At 46.2% G+C, this 20,728-nt stretch overlaps 1 protein-coding gene across 1 annotated transcript in view; it reads right to left on the bottom strand.

Moving 5' to 3' along the window:
• The window catches only part of BLK (BLK proto-oncogene, Src family tyrosine kinase), a 67,730-nt gene extending 47,687 nt beyond the window's left edge, over nucleotides 1-20,043 (bottom strand). The window contains exon 1 of the mRNA XM_045985315.1: nucleotides 19,855-20,043. The gene's annotated coding sequence lies outside the window, so the exon portion shown is untranslated. The remainder of the gene's footprint in view (nucleotides 1-19,854) is intronic.
• Between the last annotated feature and the right edge of the window lie 685 nt (nucleotides 20,044-20,728).

The following is a 20,728-nucleotide window of genomic DNA, read 5'->3' as shown; positions in this document are numbered from 1 at the left end:
AAAGAATGAAGTCAACGAAAATGGAAGGGTGGAAGAAACAAAATACACAGATTAGGGCAACAGGAAACAAAGAAGCAACAGAAAGGAAAGTCATGTTGTGAGAAATATGTCAAGTTAGAAGGACCAAGAGGAGAACCCATGGGTCCCAGGACCTATTTGCTCTGGGCACTCTGCCAGGCCCTGGGGACGTGGTGTTAAGCCACTGACAAGCTCCCTGGGTTCACACTATGTTCCAAATTCTATTTAATCCTCACCCACAAACCCCCTTGCTCCCGCATAGGCAGGCACTGATGACCCCACTTTACAAAGTTAAAAAAAAAATGGGGATGACAGAGGCAAGATTTGCCTGCGATCCCTCAGCCAGGTGTGGAGTTCAGTAGGGTTACAAACCGGGCTTGTCCACTTTTATTCCTCTGCTATGGCCACCTCCTAATATTTCCCTCAGAAAACACCAATGAGTTCAATACTCTGGAAGGCATAGGCTTTTCCATTTTGGTAAACTCTGAGACCCACCCAGCCTGGCTGGCTGGTGGGTTGTGCTGGTTACCCCAAGTCTTGCTAACTAACACACAGCCTCCACATACAATATAAGATACGTGGTCTGCCAACTGACCAAGTTTAAATAACGTGGAATTTAACTAATGTTCCCAACCTGTTGCAAGCATGTCCTACCTCTTTCTGAATATTCAGAAGGCACTTTAACATCTCATCATGCCTTCAGGGCATCCCTGGGTCATTCAGGATCCCATTTAGTAACCCATGGCGCAGTCTCCAGCCAGTCAATCGCCTCACCTCTTTGCTTCCACCTCCTCATCCGTGGGATGAGGGTTTTAGAAAGATGTTGACCAAAACATACAAACAAACAAATAAATAAATAAACAGATAAATATGATCACATGAGGACCACACGGCCCTCAGCCTTCACATCAGTGGGCCGTAATTCCACTGAATTTCTGGAGGTGCAGAGGAACAAGGGGGTCTGGGGGGAGCCCAGGCTTTGCTGACGGCTCCCAAAAATGAGGATGGAATACAGAGATGGTCCAGCCCCTGCATTCTCACTACCCAGTGGAGCCCAAGGTGGTGACTCAGAGATCCCACAGGAAATGTTTCTCTTCCCCTCTCAACTCCCGCTGCCCTCACCATGGTCCACGAATCACAGGGTCTTCTTTCAGCTGTCCTCTGGCTCTCTCCAATGCCTTGGGCAGCTTCACCTCCCAACCTGTTAACACTCACTCTAAGATTCAGAGTCCTGGTTCCTGAACCAACCACACAATGACCAGCAGCCTCAGCCAGGTCCAGGGTGCGGACATCAGGGCCTAATCCAGACAGTGGGTGTGGAGGGAAAGGATGAGGTAGATTGTGATAAGACGTGAAAAGAAATACTCTATCGAGGGCCAAAAAATTTTAAGAGAAACTTGCTGTCTTCCTTAAATAAATAAGTTTTTAGAAAGGCAATCACATTATGTTGCCCAGAAAACCTTGTAAGTGAATAATCTAGATTCATCTGTAAGATGAGGCAAAGGCCAAAAATGCTTTTATGCAGGGAAGTTCCTGAGTGACTTTATATTAAATAAGATGAAATATGTAAAGTACTTAGAATAATACCTTACCACACAGTAAGTGTTAAATAAATGTCAGTTATTATTATTATTATTATTATTGCATGGCACAAGAATAGTAGTGACTCCAAACCATCAAGAAACCATAATATTTATTTATTTAGAAGTCTGTGTGATTTGGAACAAGATTTTTTTTTTATTTTAGAGAGAGAGCATGCGTGGGGGAGGGGGAAGGACAGAGAGAGAGAGAGAAAGAGAGAGAATCTTAAGCAGGCTCCATACCCAACACAGCCCCATGTGAGGCTCAATCTCACAACCCCGAGATCATGAAATCAAGAGTAAGACACTTAACCAAGCCGACCAGGCACCACTGGGAAGAGATTTTTAAATCTCTTTAAGAGATTTAAGAGATAAAGAGATCACTTTATCTCTGAGAGGGCTAGGACTAGGGTTCCCCACTTGCCTTAAAGGATCAAATGAAATCATTAAGTAATGCATAAACTATAAAGTACCGTAGACAAATGTCTGTTGAGACTGCAGTCACAAAGCCTAAAAGTTCAGAACCATCAGTCTTCAGGCTATCTGTATCCCTGTCCGATAATGGACGTGTTGGCAGGTTGATTTCAGCACAGTGTTGAGAATGAGGATTTCATGCTAATGATCTTGACTAGAACATGTCAAGAAATGATAATAGGTTCTGGAAAAGAGCTGAAGAACACCAAGCATGACTTTCGTGTATGTCGTTCTCTGGGTCTGATTGAAGGACGAGTCTTCATTTAAGACTTAGTAAAGGCATCACCAGCCTTTCCTGGCACTCTGTCCCATCACCTGTCCCCTGTGCCCATAGTGCTCCTTACAGCACCAACCACAGTATATCTGGCCCTAAGTTTAATGCCCATCTTCTAAATCAGACCCCTTGTGAGTGCCTCAAGGGAAGGGAGTTTTTTTGTTTGTTTGTTTGTTTTGCTTTGTTTTTTTAAATCTTTGTATCTTCAGGACCATTCTCAGCATTTGGAACATATGAGATATGCAATAAATCTTTCTTATTTTGAATGGGGTGAGTGAATTAATTAATCAGAGAAACCCAAACATCAGAAAATGCCTTTTTATCCATCCTGCACCCGTGAAGAGTAAACAGTTTAATTTACCAGGACATCGGTAGGAAGGTGTCATTTATACCAAAGCCAGTGTTATTCTAAACGTCGATTATTGACCATCAACCAACACTTTGGGGCCAAGAAAGCATGCTGATCTAATGTTTAATGTTGTATTACATCTAAGATGCCCCAAATTAAATTATAATTTCCTTTCTTTGACTGCATAATTATTTCCCATATTTTAGGAAGTCTCCCTCTTACCTCTTTTTTTTTTTAAATAGAAGTATAGTTGATACACAATGTTACATTAGTTTCAGGTGTTCAACACAGTGATCTGACAAGTCTATGTGTTCTGGGCTCATGACAAGTCTAGCTACAGTCTGTCACCATGCAATGCTATTACAGTATCATTGAGGAAGTCTTTCCCCTTTAAGGGCTGCCAATTTCAGTAATAAGAAGTGGCTAGCTTAGCAGAGATTTCCAGAGGAAGCCAGGAGAGTAAAATTAAATCATGCCCCACCTTCTTTGCCTCCAGCTAGCCCTGGAGCTTAAGGAGATTTGGCACAGGAATACTAAGAGAAAGGAAACCAAAGTCGCTTACTATGTCCTAGTTTGTTGTTAATAAAAACATCTGTTTGAAAGGGCCTATGATATTCAGGAAATCATAAGCTGAAATCTCCCACCCTGTTGGGTTGAACGGACAGATCTGGCCTCTTGAATTTCAGTTTCTTTGTCTCCTTAAGCCTTGAGTGACAACATTTCAGTTTGATCAACACAGTTCACCTCCTGTGGTTAATACTTGCAGCAGGAAAGAACAATTAACCAACTACAAATATTTCTGTATCAGCCCGACTCCCTGAAGAAAAATGCAAGGTTTAAAAAAAAAAAAAAAAGCCAAAATATTTCTTTTAGTTAAGTACCATGGATGGCCACAATCACAGCAGAATTTCTCACTAATACATTAGCAATTAGCTTTGGTTAAAGCAATAAAAATAGAAACAATTCTCCTAACCATAAGGCACTTTAGTATAAAGGGTATGCATATACAGACTTGCTGGTGAAACAGACATAGGTTCAAATCCAAGGCTCCCTACATGCTAGGTGTACACACTTGGAAGAATTTCTGAGCCTCGGTTTTCTCATCCTTAAAATGAGAATAATATGTTCCCTGTCCCATGACTAGACCTCTGTATAAAGACACAGATCTTTAGGATCCTTTCGTTTTAATCCCACTCTTCCAAAAGGAGCTGTGGGGAGCATGTGGAGTGGGGGAGAAAGAGAGAGAGAAAGATCAGCTGTCTTTTAAAACAGTTTTGGAGTCATAGCCTTCTTTGAGAACCTGGAAAAAGTATAAATTTTCCCCAGAAAAAAAAACTTTCATACAAACATGTGCCCAGTTTCAGCACCCTTTCCCCTAAAAAACCCCACAGCAATTAACGGACCTCTGATTAAGACCCTTGGGACAGATGAGACCAAACTCTTGGGTTTTGCTTCTTCATTTTTTTAAAAAAGATTTATTTATTTGAGAGAGAGAGAGAGAGAGAGAGAGAGAGTGAGGAGATGTGGGGGGAGGGGCAGAGGGAGAAGCAGACTCCCCACTGAGCACAGAGCCCTACAGGAGGCTTGCTCTCACAGCACTGAGATTATGACCTGAGTCGAAATCAAGAGTCCAACGTTTAAGCAACTGAGCCATCCAGGCGTTCTGGTTTTGTTTCTTTATGAGTCGTTTCATTTCACAGAGAGGAAAGCCTGTTCTCTAGCCAAAGACCACATGGGTCACCCTCGCTGGCAAACACGATTGCCAACCACAAGAAACTGGATGGGAAAGGATGAAGTGCTCAGGCCACTATCGCCATGACGTAAAATGCAGTTCAAAGTCCACCCGACTCCACCCTCAAAATGAGCCATTTGGCTCCCTGGATAATTGGCATTTCTTGGAGAGATTAGGAAAGAATAGCCTTCAGCCGCGTCATGGGGCTCAACATAGCTTTGCAAACTACATGTTATTTTGTTTTTAATCATAGCCCTCTATTACCTTAAAAAAAAAAAAAAAAAAAAAAAGAAGCAGCAGCAGCAGCCTCAGCAGCAGCAACCAACCAAATGTTCAGGAGAAATGGTGAAGGAGAGTTAACACAATGAAATGTTATATAGCCACAAAAATGATCATCATGAAGACATGTCACCATGGAAAAGATGCTTATGTTATGAAAAAAAGGAAGGAAGGAAAAAAAGTGGAACCCCTTATGATTCCAGCCATTAAAAGCTGTACCATATGAACAAGATAAGTAGCTCTTAGGTAAAAGTGTGAGGTTAGTGGAATTATTGATGGTTTTTCTCTCCTTTCAAATTTGGGGGGTATTTAGTAATGTTTACAGTTGTCAAGTAAGGCGATAAATGATAAATCTGTAAATATCAGGCTGTTCGTCCACTTGGCTGCAGTCGTGTCCTGCCTCCAAATAGTGGCTCCTTCCAGAGCTTCCCGCCTGAGTAGGCTGAGAAGGCAGACAGGGTGGGCAGACCGGGTCAGAGTTCCCCCAGACTTCCCCTGACCCCCAAAACCAAGCCTGCCACCAAGAGCAGTGAGAGCACATTCATTGTCCCCACCCTCCATCACCCTGGCGGACCCTCTACCGTTTAGGTCAGCATCCGAGTCTAGCCAATGAGGAGACAGGTTCATGCAAGCAGCCTGAGGCCATTCGTGTCTACATCCAGGTGAGCCTGTGGTGTTCCCATGTGCCACGCACAGGTGGGCTGACCCAGAGAGTCAGAGGTAAATGACTTGTCTGACGCTTGCTGGTGCTGGAAACAGACACGGGGGTTTCCATGGGTTTCCCATGGGTACTGGAAGGTTGGCTGCTCTCACAACAGTCATGAAGAGAGGATTACAGTAAAGCTTTCTCGGGATGCCTGGGTGGCTCAGTTGGTTAAGCATCTGCCTTCAGCTCAGGTCATAATTCTAGCGTCCTGGGATCCAGCCCTGCATCAGTCTCCCTGCTGAATGGGGAGTCTGTTTCTCCCTCTCCCTCTGCCCTTTTATTCCCGCCCTGCTTGTGCTCTCGCTCTCTCAAATAAATAAATAAAATCTTAAAAAAAAGAGAGAGAGAGAAGAAGAAGAAGAAGAAGAAGAAGAAGAAGAAGAAGAAAAAGGAAGAAGAAGAAAAAGAAAGGAAGAAAAGAAAGAAGGAAGGAAGGAAAGAAAGAAAGCCAGCCAGCCAGCCAGCCAGCCAGCAAGCAAGCAAGCGAGCTTCCGGCAGTGCAGCTTGCCGGAGGGAGGGCAGCAGCTCCAGCCATCAGGAGGCCAGTGGATCTTAAAGGTCACGGTCAGCACACTGCTCATTACGACCGAGCCTCCCAAAGAAAAGCAGCGCGTGCTCTGGCTCCCTTCTCCCAAGTTAAGCGCTTAGCTGCCTCCCTGTCACAAAGATGCCTGCGGCTAGGGGGACGGCTGGGGTACGCTAGCAGCAGGCGCAGCAACCCTCCAGCAGCAACCTCCCCTCCCCAACCCCCAGCCCTCCCCCCTTTGCCCGCCAGTCGCAGCAGCACTGCATATCCAGCATTTCCTTTTCAAAATCCTCCGAGGGGGACTGATCTTTTGGGCCTGGTGAAACCAGCTTCTTCCTGAAGTTCCTCCATTGCGGCTCTTCAGGCCCCTGGATCCATGAGTGGCTCCCTCATCGGATGGCCCCAAAGCTCATGGCAGGACCTCAGGGACGGCCCCGTCACAGACAGATGAGTGTGGGGAGGATGGTGGCACATGCTTGACTTCAGAAACTCTCATGTGTGTCCTCGGTGCCTAGCATGCATCTGGCTGACGCAGTGCATGTCACAATAAGTAACGATGGGCAACTGACCGTTCCAGAGCGGAGAGACCATGGGGCAGGGGAAATTTCAGGAGAGGATGGAACCCCAAGGGCGGATGGTTGTCGGAGCAACAGAGAAATGAACGGGGATGTAAAGGAGGCTTGAGCTACTGAGTAGACAAGGGGTGATGCTTCCCAGATGGAGAAAAGCCAAGTGGGCAGGTGCTGACCTGGCCGGCAGGACAAGAGAGGCGTTGTCCGCCTCTTCTGCAGGCATGTCTTCAGGCAAGGTGGTGCTGAATGCCGCCTCAGGTGGAGGTTTCTCGAAAGGTTAAGTGAGCAACACCAGACACTCCTCCACCCTCGGCTGTCCGTTTCTGCTCAGCTGCCGTGTGTGTGGTTCTGCAAGCTGCAATTTCACAGCGTGCATTTAGCCTTTGCCTTGATGTGGGTGCTAAGCTTCTCCTGTCCTTACTGTGGGCCTGCTTCAGGGCTCTGTTCACAACAGGCAGCTGACAGACCAAGTAATGAGGAGCTAAGAGCCCTGGTTTTGGAGTCCCACAGACCTGAGTCTGCATCTGGGCTCTGGCCTTCTAGCCCCCTGGGCCGTTGGTGAGTTCCTGACGATGTTACAGGACTTTTTGTGGGAATTAAGTGAGATTGTGGCAGAAGGCACCTGACACACTTCTTAGCACTCATGTCCTGGCCTCTCTCCCACATCTAACTGATATGCATAATGTGCCAAGTAGACAAGCAAAGGGTTGACTGGAAGGAAGTCTCAGAGCCCAATTAGCCTACCCCCTCATTTGGCAGAGTTAGAACCTGAAGCCCAGAGAGAGAAGTCCCCCAGCCAAGATGGCGAGACCAGCACCCAGTTATAGAAATGCAATCTCAGGGACAAAACTAGCTTGGTACAGGCTGGCCCTCTTGGCCAGCCATTCTCTTCTCATCTCTCCTGGTTTCTTCCCCCTCTTGATCTCAGGCTCCTCCTCCAGTGCTAATTTAAGGTCACCATCCTGTCTTACTAAAGTCATCTGTACCCCCTAACGCCTGGTCGGGCTTTGGCACCCTTTCAGCTTTGTCTTCACATGAACTCTTGTATCCCCTCCCCAAACTCTCAAGTCTGCCTCCTGGAATTCCCTGATTGGATCTTTCTGGATTCCAAGTACTGGCTGGCCCCCTGACCTGGCTCCTTTATTCTCCACTGGAGTCACCAACCAGGCTTTTGTCCTTTTAAAGTTTCTTTAGAATGTGGATTTCCCTTCCTCTGAGACATGGGTGCTCTCTTCCCCTCCAACCAGGGCAATCTGCCCTCCTCAGAGGCAGTGACAGGCCCCACATCTGCAGGATCCATCAGCATCTACTTGCATCTCAACATCCTCCTGGTGGTCTAGGCCACACTCAACGAATCTAGTATCATTCCCTGGGGGTGAGGTGGCCTGCCACAAGTAGAAAGCAGGGCTCTCTTCTTCCTTCTCTCTAAGTGCCTGTGTCCATTCCTCCCACAGCTAGAACTGTCCTCCCATCTTTTGCCTGCCTCAGTTCCTTTCCCCTTTGTTTTTCCTGATCAGTGGGAGCTCTCACAGCTCCCTGAGTCTGTAGACACAGTTTAGAAACACGGTTTACATTTTTATTCTATGTTGGCAAAAAACAAAACAAAACAAAACAAAACAAAGCAACAAGTCCTGTGTTGCTTAGCCATGGTTTCTGTCAGCAGGTAGAGCAGACACATGTTTTTTGAGAGAAGAATGGATTTTTTTTCTTCTTTTATTCACTTAATATTTTGTTCCTCACCCATGTTGAAGGCATCGCCCCAGGGAGATAAAGTAGAAATAAGAGAATTCTCTTGGCTCAGATTGAGAGAAATGCAGTGAGCCAGTCTGGGCAGACAGGAGCTCAGGGCATCTCAGCGAGAGTCCCTCAGTCCAGAGTGGCCCAGAAGTGGTGCCATGATTCCCCCGCCCCATGATGTGGCACAGAAGTCCTAGAAGAAGGCTTGACCTGGGTCAGAGGCTGGCATGAGACATCCTGGCAGTGGCCTGTGTGGATTTCTGATGAAGACCAGATGGGCTCCCCCAAAGAATCAAGCCCCATGAGTCCCACCCCAGAACTGCGGCCCAACCCTGGAGAAAGGGGGAGAGTGCTGAGCTCACTGGGGTTATTTTCCAATACCCAGCAGAAATCGGGATGCTCAGATTAGATATTCTATTTTTGTACACCAAGTGTGGACCAAGATACATATTCACCCCACACAGATCTACTCTTTTATGACTTCCTGGAGCCCTCCAGATGTTCTTCCAGAGGAATAGGACCACCTTCATAATAAACTCACTCAATCCACTCTTCTACCTTCTGGGAAGCTGATGTCCCTGTCAACAATTTCAAACATTTCTCCTTAGCCTCTTTGTTCTCACAAACAACAATTCTCTCTCTCTCTTTTTAATGAATGATAAATGAGCCAAATACATATTTCTGTGTGTGACCCTGGGAAGGTAAAAGAGAATAAAGCCAAGGGACAAATTCCGTTGTGTGTTGTCTACCCCTTAGGTTTGCAAAGAGGTCATGGGAGAGCTTCAAGGTCATTTCACAGATGCCTTAGAGAGACACCCCATAGTGTGGCTAGGCAGAGTGAGGAGCTAGGAGGTCTGGCCTGAGGGTCAGGTGAGTCACTGCTTATCTGTGTGACCACAGAAAAGGGATTCTGCCCTCTGGGTGTGCTACTGGGAACTGGAGATACAACCTAATGGTGCACCTGGAGAACAAAGGCAAGAGCCGTGTTCATCTAGCATGAAGATTGAGGCTGTTGCTATGCTAACCCTCTGCTGGACCCAGTGGCAGAAGTAGTGAGCCATGCCTGTTGGTGCCTGGGTCAGGGTGGGTGGGCCATAAGAAGGTTCGTAAAGGCTGAGACCTTGAGATTGGAACTTTAAGGATTCCCAGGAGCTCTCCTCAGGCAGATGGGCATTTGAAACAGAAAAGGGGGCTCAGCACAAGCTCTGAGGTGTGATGGGCAACAGGGAGTTGTTGGGGACAGGACTACTGGGCCCCAGGCATCTGAAGAAGGATGACAGGAGGGAAACTGGGATGGTAGACTAGATGTCTGGTCCCTCGAGGCCTAGGCTTTGTTCAATGAAAAGTCAATGAAGATTTTTACTCTGGGGGTGATAGGACCACATTTGAGATTCAGACACATCTTGACAGCAACACAGAGGAAACACTGCAATGTGGGTCACTGTAGGCAGAGTCAGGAGCTCTAATGATTCGGCAGTCATCCAGTCTAAAGGCAAGAAGGGCCTGAACTAAAGCAGTGGAGATCCGGGGACAAATCTGAGAAAGGAGAGGACAAATGTTACCACAGCATTGCCCTCACTCAGGGAAACTGGTGTGTGTTCTCTCTCACCCTCTGACCTTTGCTAAGACTCCCACTTTGTCCATGTTTTAGGTTTTTTCTGCGGGGAATAGAGCCTCCTCCTAGAGATGCCAGGGGACTTAGTCACCCTTAGCAGGGTGGTGAAAGACCAGGCAGGGATCCTGAGGATTTCAGGCAGACCTAGAGTCTCCTTCATCTCCTTCCTCTACTGCTCCATGGCCCCTCTTGTGACACCCGGACGTCCCCCAACCCTGTGGTCCTGTCAACACAGGTGCTGGTGCTGGCCACCGACACACCAGTCTGGGCCCTGAGGTGAGGGGAGTAGGAAGGGGATGTTCTATCCCTTCTCAGGACCTGCTTGGACTAGAAGACATTGCTTGCCATCTGACAACAGAAAACTCTGTTCAATGACAAGAACGAATGAGAAGAACTTTAGGGAAGATGGTGCTTTAGCAACTGGATTTCTACCAAATGGATGAAACCTGTGAATCTCTTTATGGGGCAGACTTTATTCCTTCACTTTGTTGCAACAGCATTTGTGATGGTGGGTTTTGTGATGTTTTGTTGTTGATGATAGGTATGTGTGTGTGTGTTGTCTCTGTGTGTGTGCCTGCATACATCTGTGCTTGTGTGTGTGAGTCTGTGTGTGTCTGTGTTCACGTGTGTGCATGGACCTGTGAGTCTCTGTGTCTGTGTATGTCTGTATATGAGAGACAGACAGAGAACATAACCTATATCAATAACCTCCTTCCCTGAAGAGATTTTCTTTTTGCCTATCTAGTTATAAAATCCTTAAAATAGGTTCCAAAATGGATGGCTTCCCCCAAATGCCAGAGAGCTCTAGGATATCCAAGGCTAAAACCACAAACACTCCCTTCTCAGGCTGAATCTCAGAAAGTTGGGAGATGCAAGACACCCTCAGTCACTCGGGCTGACGTCCAACAACAAACCACCACACTGGGAGAGTTTGGGGCACGTGTTTGGTGGAGACCAGCTAGCAGCCACTCCCACCTGCAAGGAGCTAAAAGCATGTAACCATGAAGATTCAAAGAAGATCTTAACTATCAAACTTAAGACAATAGCATATATGGGCAAAACAAGCTCCCATGGGCCCGTAGTCCTTCCCCACTCCGCTCATGCCTTTTCTTCATTCAGTTGTCAAGGGGCTTTCCAATCAACAGGAAAAGAAGGACCAAACACGGAGGCATGGGTTTGCTTACATGTAGTCTGTCTCTCCGTGGCAGGTTTGACAACACACAAATGAATTGGAGGAGGGGAAGGAACCGGGAGGAGGGTGGAGTGCACATCCTAAGAGTGGCTTTACATGCAAGCAGCAATTAGAGGAAGCTGATTTGAAAGCAGAAGGTTCCAAACCCACTGGCATGAATGTTACAGTGTCATTTGGCAGCAGTGAAATGAAGGTGGCATTGCCCTCACTGCATGCCTCACTCACCCTCACTGAGGGGCCTCCTGGAGGAAGCTTTTAAACCCTTCTCCTATGCCACAAAGAAGTGTGACCTTTCTGCGAGGAAACTATCGTACAAGCCAATGAGATCTTTCTAGAGGCCAGGGTTCTAGCTCGGAGGAAGACATCAGTCACAGGGTCTGTCCCCTGTGATGTCTGAGCCAGGAGTCCCTCTGGGGTATTATTTTCATTTTCCATTTGCTGGTTCTCAGAGGCCACTTGGCTTGTTGGACAGGGTGGAGCAAAGGAACTTGGGAAGGTTTATTTGACCAGGAAGACAGGGTAAGAGCTGGCTCTTCTCTGAAAGCCCAGGAGGCAAGCAGCTTCAGCTAAGATAAGGGTCTGGCAGAAATCAAGGTACAAGGGACACCCCACTTTACCTCCCCCACACCTGTGATAGAGCCATGAGGCCTGGTTGTCAAGACAGATGGAAATAGGTGTCGTCCCACCAATCTCAGCCTCTGACAATCGCCAACAACGAGCCCTCTGTACTTCACTGAGCTCTGATCCACTTGAAGAAATGCCTGCTTTGTCCATCTAGCTGACATTGGTGGTGAAGTTTTCCCAGGACTCATTCGTGGAGCAGAAAGAGCATCCCATGTTGACCCATGTTCTCATGACATGGGAAAGCCTCCTTCACCCCTTGGCAGCTCATCAGAAGTCAATCTTTTTTTGTGCCAGCAGTCCCAACCCCTCCTGAGTTGATGAAATCTGGTGGAAAGATCTTTGCAGAAATGATCTTTGCAGAGGGTTGCGTAGGTCCTCCACAAAAGCTTGCGTGCAAGTTTTTTGTTTTCTGTTTTAAGATTTTATTTGCTGGAGAGCACAAGTGAGCACAAGCAGAGAGAGCAGCAGAGGGAGAAGAAGATTCCCTGCTAAGCAAGGAACCGAATGTGGGGCTCAATCCCAGGACCCTGACCTGAGCCGAAGGAAGAGGCTTAAACAACTGAGCCACCCAGATGCCCTGCTTGCATGCAAGTTTAAGAAGCTCATAAGCTCCAGGAAACTCATCAGGGGTCTATGGTCTCCAAAAGTTAGGTCACCAGCAGCCGGAACTGATGCAGGGACATGAACCTTGTAGGGAGAACGTCTCTATCCAGCACCACGCACACCCCTCCTGCCACCAAGTACATAGCAGGATTCCCTGGGTACCTAGACCTACTTTGCAAGGCTCCGGACTCAGGAAATCCCAGGAGGCAGGCTCTTCTCCACTTGTCCCTGCTTTGCAAAGCCAGATGCAGACAGGATGATGATCTGTGGTTTGAAACTGATATAGTCAGCTTCTCATCAGCAGTGTGCTGAGACCAACTTGTACAGGTTTGTGGGAGTTAACTGCTAAATTTGGGGGAATTTTGTGAGCCATTTGCTAAGCACATCACTATTCAAAATTAAACCATACAAAATTAAAATTACATAAAATCTAAATTATATAAAATATAATTAAGTGAATTATTCTAGAAATGAAGGTAATAAAAACTCAGATGTCACCATTCTCTGGTTATTTCACTACATTTCACTATTATCTCTGCTCTTGAGGTTGTTTACATCAGTCACATCTGTGGGATGGAAATGCTGTCTGACTGTGTGACTACTGGGCGTCTCTTCCCAGCCCCTTGTGCAGCCAGGTCCCGTGAGCAGCTTGAAGTTGGCTCTCTAGGAGTGTTTACACCACAGGAATAGGCAGGAGCTTTAAACCTGGGGCTGATTTTGTTGTTGTTGTTGTTGTTGATTTTCTGGACTTAATACGGTGATGGAGAAAATGCCCATAATGTAGGTTCAACTTTAAAATGTGTCTTGTTCATAGTCGTAACAGCACGAAAAATTGAGAAAAGTTTTTTGAGTAATTAAAAACTATTATCCAGGGCGCCTGGGTGGCTCAGTGGTTTAAGCCGCTGCCTTCGGCTCAGGTCATGATCTCAGGGTCCTGGGATCGAGTCCCACGTCAGGCTCTCTGCACTGAAGGGAGCCTGCTTCCCTCTCACTCTCTCTGCCTGCCTCTCTGCCTACTTGTGATCTCTCTCTGTCAAAATTAATAAATAAAATCTTAAAAAAAAAACTATTATCCAATTTAGCAAAGAAGCCAGTGACGTCGCTGCCTATGCCCAATATGTCTCTGTCACTTTGGTCTTCTTAACATAAATGAGACTATCAAGGACATCTATGCCACCCCTTTACATGTGTGTCAACTGAAACTACAGCTTGACCATGGACACAAGAATTTGGCAAAAGTCAAAGCACTCCATGGTGAATCCATATCTCTATGGTATCCATAATAAAGGATATTGCATATTTTGTTATTATTGTGGATTATGTGTTACATATTCTTTATACCAGTACAGTTTATAATTAACTTACATGTGTATGTGTGTGTATATTTGTTTCCCGGAAAGCTGGTTGTTGAAACTTTACCAGTATTACCAGAATACCACTGCTCTCAGTCTGTAAGATACCTATCTTAACCTAATCTCCCCCATCTCCCCCACCCAATGCTGCACTGACAGATGCCAGGGAACCCATCAGACAGACAGATACCACAACATGAAAATGATTCCTTTCCACGTGAATGCATAGGGAAAAGAGATTTGAGCCTTTCCCATATAGCCACCCAAACAAAATCATGAAATGGATTATCACTTTTAATCCCATCTCCAAATGAAATCTTTAAAAAAAATAAATTTCTTTGGGGGTACCTGGGTGGCTCAGTTGCTTAAGTGTCTGACTTTTGATTTCAGCTCAGGTCGTGATCTCTAGGTCTTGAGGTCAAGCCCCGCGTCAGCCCCATGCTACTCATGGAGGCTCCTTAAGAATCTCTCTCCTTCCCCCTTTACCCCTTCCCTACCCCCAAGCCTCCCAACTCATGTGCCCTCCTCAACCTGAGCACGTGTTCTATAAATAAATAAATAAATTTCTTTGAAAAAATCTGATTTTACTATAGAAATGGCAGGAGTAAAAGGAATTGGTTTTTAATTACATAACTTTTATTACTTTTACTAACTTACTGATTATAAATTATTAACAGAAACAGTATTTTTGTAGATGTTTATTTACACCTTCCAGGTTCCCTCTGAAAGAGTTACAATAGTACAAAGGTACAAACAAATTTGTAAAAAGTATTTTACGGACCTTAGAAAACTTTGCTTAGGTATAAAGGGAATCTTTTTTTTTTTTTTAACGTATAATGTATTATTTGCCCCAGGGGTACAGGTCTGTGAATCATCAGGTTTACATAATTCACAGCACTCACCATAGCACATCCCCTCCCCAATGTCCATAACTCAGCCACCCTATCCCTCCCCACCCACCCCCTCAGTTTGTTTCCAGAGATTAACAGTCTCTTATGGTTTGTCTCCCTCCTGATCCCATCTTGTTCCATTTTTTCCCTCCCTAACCCCCACGACCCCGGCCCTGCCTCTCAAATTCCTCATATCAGAGAGATCATATGATAATTGTCTTTCTCTGATTGGCTTATTCTGCTCAACATAATACACTCTAGTTCCATCCATGTCGTTGCAAATGGTAAGATTTCGTTTTTGTTTTTTTTGGTTTTTTTGATGGCTGTATGGTAAGGAATAAAAGGAAAACTTAACATGAAATAACTATGTGTAATCTTTGCTACAATACAAGGTGGAACATCTAAAAATAGATAGTGTAACAAGTTGTTTACACACCTATAATAGACTCTCAGCTGAGCATTTCACCATAGGTTGACCCCTTTGGCAAAACAAACAAACAAGGAATTGGTTTCTGTTTGGTACACAGAAAGGGAACTACTTCTTACCGAGAACCCACACCAGGCACCAAGCTCTTTCAAAAATGCCATTCTGTTTTTGTTTATTTATTCATTTTCTGGGGCTTCCAAAAAGATTTGAAGCCACTTATAAAAGCAAACATGAAACAAACAGGAGAGAAAAAGAGATGAAGAAATCAAGACCAAAGTGTAAATTAGGGTAGAGAAACAAATTTGAGGGTAAAGCTGGTTACAGAGAAATACAGACCATGAGATGGGGCTACCCAATTGCTAGCGGTTAGATGCAAATTAGGTTCTAAGTGTCCTGGAGTCCAAAGCACAGAGTGGGTAATCATTAATTGGAGGAGAAAGTGTCTTTAGGATATCCATTGCTCCAGAGAAGCATGGATTTCCCAAGTCTGGAGCCTGACAGAAATTCTCCTGCAACTCTTAGGGTGGTCCTGAGAGGAATGGTGAACAGCGGTCTTAGTGGCATCACAGTAACAATGACACATTTTCCTACCTTACTTCTTACAGCAACCTTCGGCTCAAGCCTAGGGCGACATACCCTCACCAGGAATGTGTGCCCGAGCCTGATTCTGGAACGTAATCCCTTGAACACCCCGTGCATCTTGGACCGACTGGCTTGATGGTGGGGAAGGAAGGGGAGGGGGGCACACCCAAAATATCTGGATTCATTTCTCAGTCATATTAAATGCATTTCCTCTTTGAGAAACATAACAAAACCATGGTCTCTCTTCTGAGACTTCAAAATAAATATTGTACATAAAAACTAATTTAAAAAGTTACAACGTGCAAAGTGCTTTTTGCAAATTATAGGGACTCTTCTGGCGATCCTTACATGGAGAACTGGATAGAATGTAGGTGGAAATATTGTATACTTTTCAGTTTCAACTGTTACTGACAAATAAAGAAGTAAGACTCTGGGGTAAAAGTAACCTACCTGAGTTATGTCAGTATGGACAGAGGTTGAACTACTGTTATTTCACAAGAACATTTGGTGACTTGCCCAAGGTCACCGTCAGGAAGCTGCAGGGCAACACCTTGGAACTGAAGCGCTCTGGTCCACAGGCTGGCCATCCAACCTCTATCCTAGAGAACCTCTCAGCCATAGCTGCCTTGTTGTATTCCTATGCTCACGTTTTTTTCTAATTCCTGGGATCCACAACACACTGAGAGCTAAAATTAAATTATTATTACTAAATATTGGACATGGTGATTCCAAATATTTGGAGTTGGTGGATCCTTTTGGGAATGTGATAGAAGCCAGGCGTGTTTGGTGTGGGAGTGTACATGTGCACAAAACCTTACAGACAAGTTCAGAGAGCTCCTAGACCCCATGAAACTCATCAAGGGTCTACGGTCTTGGAGGTCTGAACTCCTGACTTCATCCATTAAGCGCAGACCCCCTCGTATCCTTTTAGACACGACAGAAACCTGCACAAACATTTCCTGAGCCCAAGCAACCCTGAGAGTGAGGACTATCTTAAACTCTGTACGCCAGGTGACTCTCTTGCTTCACCCTGGTCCTAACCTAGCAGTTCAGATACTAAGGTATGTGAAGAAGCCCGCAGAAAGAGGTAGGGACAAGGCACCCAAGAGAACCTCTTTATATGACATGGTTTTGAGCATCAGCCCTCTGGTGAGAAAGCACACAGTGGCCTGTTGTGAGCCGAGGTCCTGCAGGGTCAGCAGGGACCAATGCAGAGACTCTTCTATGCTCTAATCATCCTGCTCTATCTAGTTCTCATATATGGGCTTAGAGCTGAGTGCACCTGCTCCCAACTTACAGAGACCTGGGGCCTTTGCTCACACTCATCTAGCTGGAAGTGGCAGAACTAGATCCTAGAGGAAAACTGGCTGGCCCCAAGGTCCATCATCTTCCTCTGGACGATACTGCACCTTGCAGTTAGCGGGACACACCAGAGACCTAGTGACAACCACCTTCTTCCACAAGCGTCCCCGTTAAAACCCCAGGCGTGGTGATGGCACCAAAGCCCACTGTACCTAAGAGTGGTCATTAAATCTTACGTGCATTTCTGCCTTCAAGCTTTCTTCTTCCTGTCTTAATCTTCACTGGCATTCTAGAACTTGCCTTTGTTCCTTTCCCTCAAGAACCATTTCACAGGGCATCCACCCTGCTCCAGATACTTTCCTGTGCTCTGGCACCCAGAGGAGGACGTAAGAGGCCCACCTCCCTATTCTGGGGGAGCACAGATCCAGAACTCCTGCAAACAAGGAGCTCTCAGCATCTTTTGGAAGTTCACGGGGACACAGGGATGGATTTGGGCACTGGGGACAGAAGAGAAGGCAGTGGCTTTGGTCGCAGGAGTTAGAACAGGTGGGACTTGCCCTGATGAGAAGGTAGGGAGGGGGCCCCAGACTGAGGGAGCAGGAGGAGCATGGCCTGGACCTTTCCAGAGCAGCACGGGGCTGACTTAGACAAAGCAGATGGACTGGCAGTGGGGGAACAGGAGCTGTGACAGGAAAAGGACCCAAGATCCAGTGGTAATCGCTGCTCTCCCTTCTGATCTTCATCTAACTGTTGTGATTTTCATCTAAGTGCTGTCTTCCTACAGCTTCATGATTCTTTCTTCTTTCTCTAATCTGGCTGGGACATCACCCGTGAACCAGAGCACACCTGCTCTGCTGGGCCTGTTGGGTGGGTGGGGGTGGGTGGGGATGTGTTGGGGGGGTGGGGTCAGGTTGCTCTGGCTCTCCTGCTGCCTCCCCACACACGTGACCCTTACAAGCAAGGATGCTGGCCCCTGGTGGCTCTGTCGGGTTGCTGCAGACTTGAGGGTGGCACAGTGGGCTCCCAGGGAATTGGTTCCCAGCTTGGCTCACAGCTGCTTGGCTGGCCACAGGTTCTGTGGGGACGGCTGGGCCCAGAAGATGGCAGATTCCATCCTGGTATTCCACACAGGGTCAGGGCCCTCAACTTGCCTCCATTCTGGCCTTCTGCTTCATTGCCAAGGAGGAGGTCAGGTTTGGGTCTCTGGGCGTATACTTAGAGGACTGTGAGCCTGAACCAGCACAGTGAGCACTGCTGGGCAGACAGAGGAGGGGGCACTTGGCCCTAAAGCCCCTGACATGCAGTAAGGGCTCAAAAACTGTGCTGAATAAAAGAATACATGAATGATGAGAAATGCCACAAAGAGAGAGAAATATAAGGGCACCTGGGTGGCTCAGTTGGCGAAGCCTCTGCTTTCGGCTCACGTCATGATCTTAGGGTCCTGGGATTGGTCCTGCATTGGGCTCTCTGCTCAGTGGGGAACCTGCTTCTTCTTCTCCCTCTGTGCGTGCGCTCTCTCTCTCTCTCTCTCTTAAATAAATAAATAAATAAATACAATCTTTAAAAAGAGAGAGAGAGAGAGAAATATAGAACTTTCTAGGACTCAGGTGGGGGTTGGGGGAGACAGTGGTAAAAAACGCAAAAGGTCTGTTATGTTCCAGAAAGTTCAAAGAGAGGGCAGAAACCACCATGTCATGGATTCCAGTTTTCCCAAAGCAGGCTCACCTTTTGACCATATCTGCTCCGAGGCAGGATGAGTATAATCTTTTTTAGCTTTTTATTTTGGAATAATTTTAGGCTTACAGAAAAGTTGCAAAGATAGCCTGAAGACTTCACATATACCCTGCACTCAGGTCCCCCTAATATTACCGTCTTACTTAACCATGGTACATTTGCCAGAACGAGGAAACCCGCATTGGCACAATGGTATTAATTAAACTCCAGACTTTACTTAGATTTCACCTATTTTTTCATTAATGACTTCTTCCCCCTAGGACCCACTCCAATCCCAGATGTGAATTTTGAATTTAGTTGTCATGTCTCCTAACTCTCCTCTGACATGTAACAGTTTCCCCATTTTTCCTCCTTTTCCATGACCTTGACAATGGCAAAGGTCAAGTATTGTGTAGATTTTCCCTCACTTTGGGTTTGTTTGATGTTTTTTCATGATGATATCAGGGCTAAGGGTTTAGGGGAAGACCAGCACAGAGGGGAAGTTGTTTCTCTTTGCACCATAACCAAAGTTATATAATACAACACGACTTATCCCTCGAGACGTTAACCTTGATTCACCTGATTCAGGTAGTGTCTGCCAGCATTCCCCGCTATGGAGTTACTGTTCTTCCGTTTCCATACTTTATTCTAAGTCCCTTCGGCACCAAAGGTGAAGGGAATCAAACTCCATCCAGGAAGGAGAACTATCTACATATATCATGCACAATTTTTCTCTCTAACTGTGGCAGCACGATGATAACCATTCTATAGTTCTTTGGTAGTGTGGACAGTTGATGGTGAGAGCAGTGGCCAATTAGCAAATGACTGCAACAGTTGTCAAAACCCTAGAATTTTAAAATACCTCTCAAAATATGTAGTCAACTGTTCATTCCTTCTCAGAAACTGATCGCTTAGCCCAAAAAGTAATCATTAAACCTATTCCATCACGCTACCCCTGATGTCTGAAAAATGGAAAACCTTATTTAAAAACAAGCAAAATATAAAGAGGGCAACAACCAATCATTTGCCTTGAGTCAGACACTCCCCATACATCCTTGCTAGCCTCTGCCGCGTCTGCCTCTTAGGTACCATTACGCTTGTTTATAGAGATGCTGAGTAACTTGCCAGGAGCCCCACAGCCGGTATGCATGTGCCCAACCCATTTCCTACCCCACAGTCTTCTCCTGTCTTTCCTCTGTGGCACATTCACTGGCTTTTCCAGCTTAGAAAGCCCAAGAAACAAGATCTCCCTGGATGGATGAGTTTTTATAAATCAAAACCAAAACAAAACAAAGATGCAGTCTTACCTTGATAAGGCTCAGTAGCTTGTCACCATAGCTTTTTCAATCCCAGCACCCTCGTGATGCCACAGCCTTCTAGTGATAACCAGCAACTCCTGATACAGTCCCAAAGAAAAAGCCCATCATGGTTGTCTCAATTGGTTCCTGTAGCTCGTGGCTTCCTGCTGGCGGCAAGCACCAGCAGAGGTGGCAGACTCCCCGGTCTGTGGTCAGAGCTTCACCAGCTTCCCCCAAGGAGCCCCGCCCCTCCCATGGATCACTTTGAAGGCATCTGCGGCTTCACTGGGTCCAGTGGGCACCGCTGACCCAGAAAAGCCTGGGAGGAAGGACCACAAGCAGCTGGTCTTTCTCAGGCCCTGGGCCACGCTGGTTCCAATGACCCTCTGCTACTAGAAAGTTTTCTCATGGGGGTTTGGTTTAATGACATGGGTGGTGCTTTCCTGCACCAGACTTGGCAGAGTCAGTAAACCTCCAAGCTAACTCAACAAGGCATTTCTCTCTGCCTTGCAGCATTTATCTGCAAGACAAGAAAGAGGTTGGTCTCTGCTATCTTGTGCCATCTGTGTGACCTGGGCAGCCATTCTTTCAGCCTTGTTGGTTTTGTCTTGTCTTCCAAATAGTGCCAATAATACCTAGCCCAGAGATACTATGGGCACAAATGACAGAATGGGTGTGACGGGCACAGAATTGCCTCTCAACAAATGCTAATTCTCATTTAAAAAAAAAATAGCAGTCTAACCTGTCATTGATTCTGATCACAGAGCCTCTTCCATTGTCCCACTGCACTTGGCTCTGAAAACTCAGGGGCGCAGAGAATGATAGAAGTGATTGGGAAAGGACCCTATCATTTGGAGTGGTGAGGTGCTGTCCAGTACTACAC

The sequence above is a fragment of the Meles meles genome, chromosome 2 (genome assembly GCF_922984935.1).
Source record: "Meles meles chromosome 2, mMelMel3.1 paternal haplotype, whole genome shotgun sequence".
NCBI lineage: Eukaryota > Metazoa > Chordata > Mammalia > Carnivora > Mustelidae > Meles > Meles meles.
This window is presented reverse-complemented; position numbering and strand designations above follow the sequence as displayed.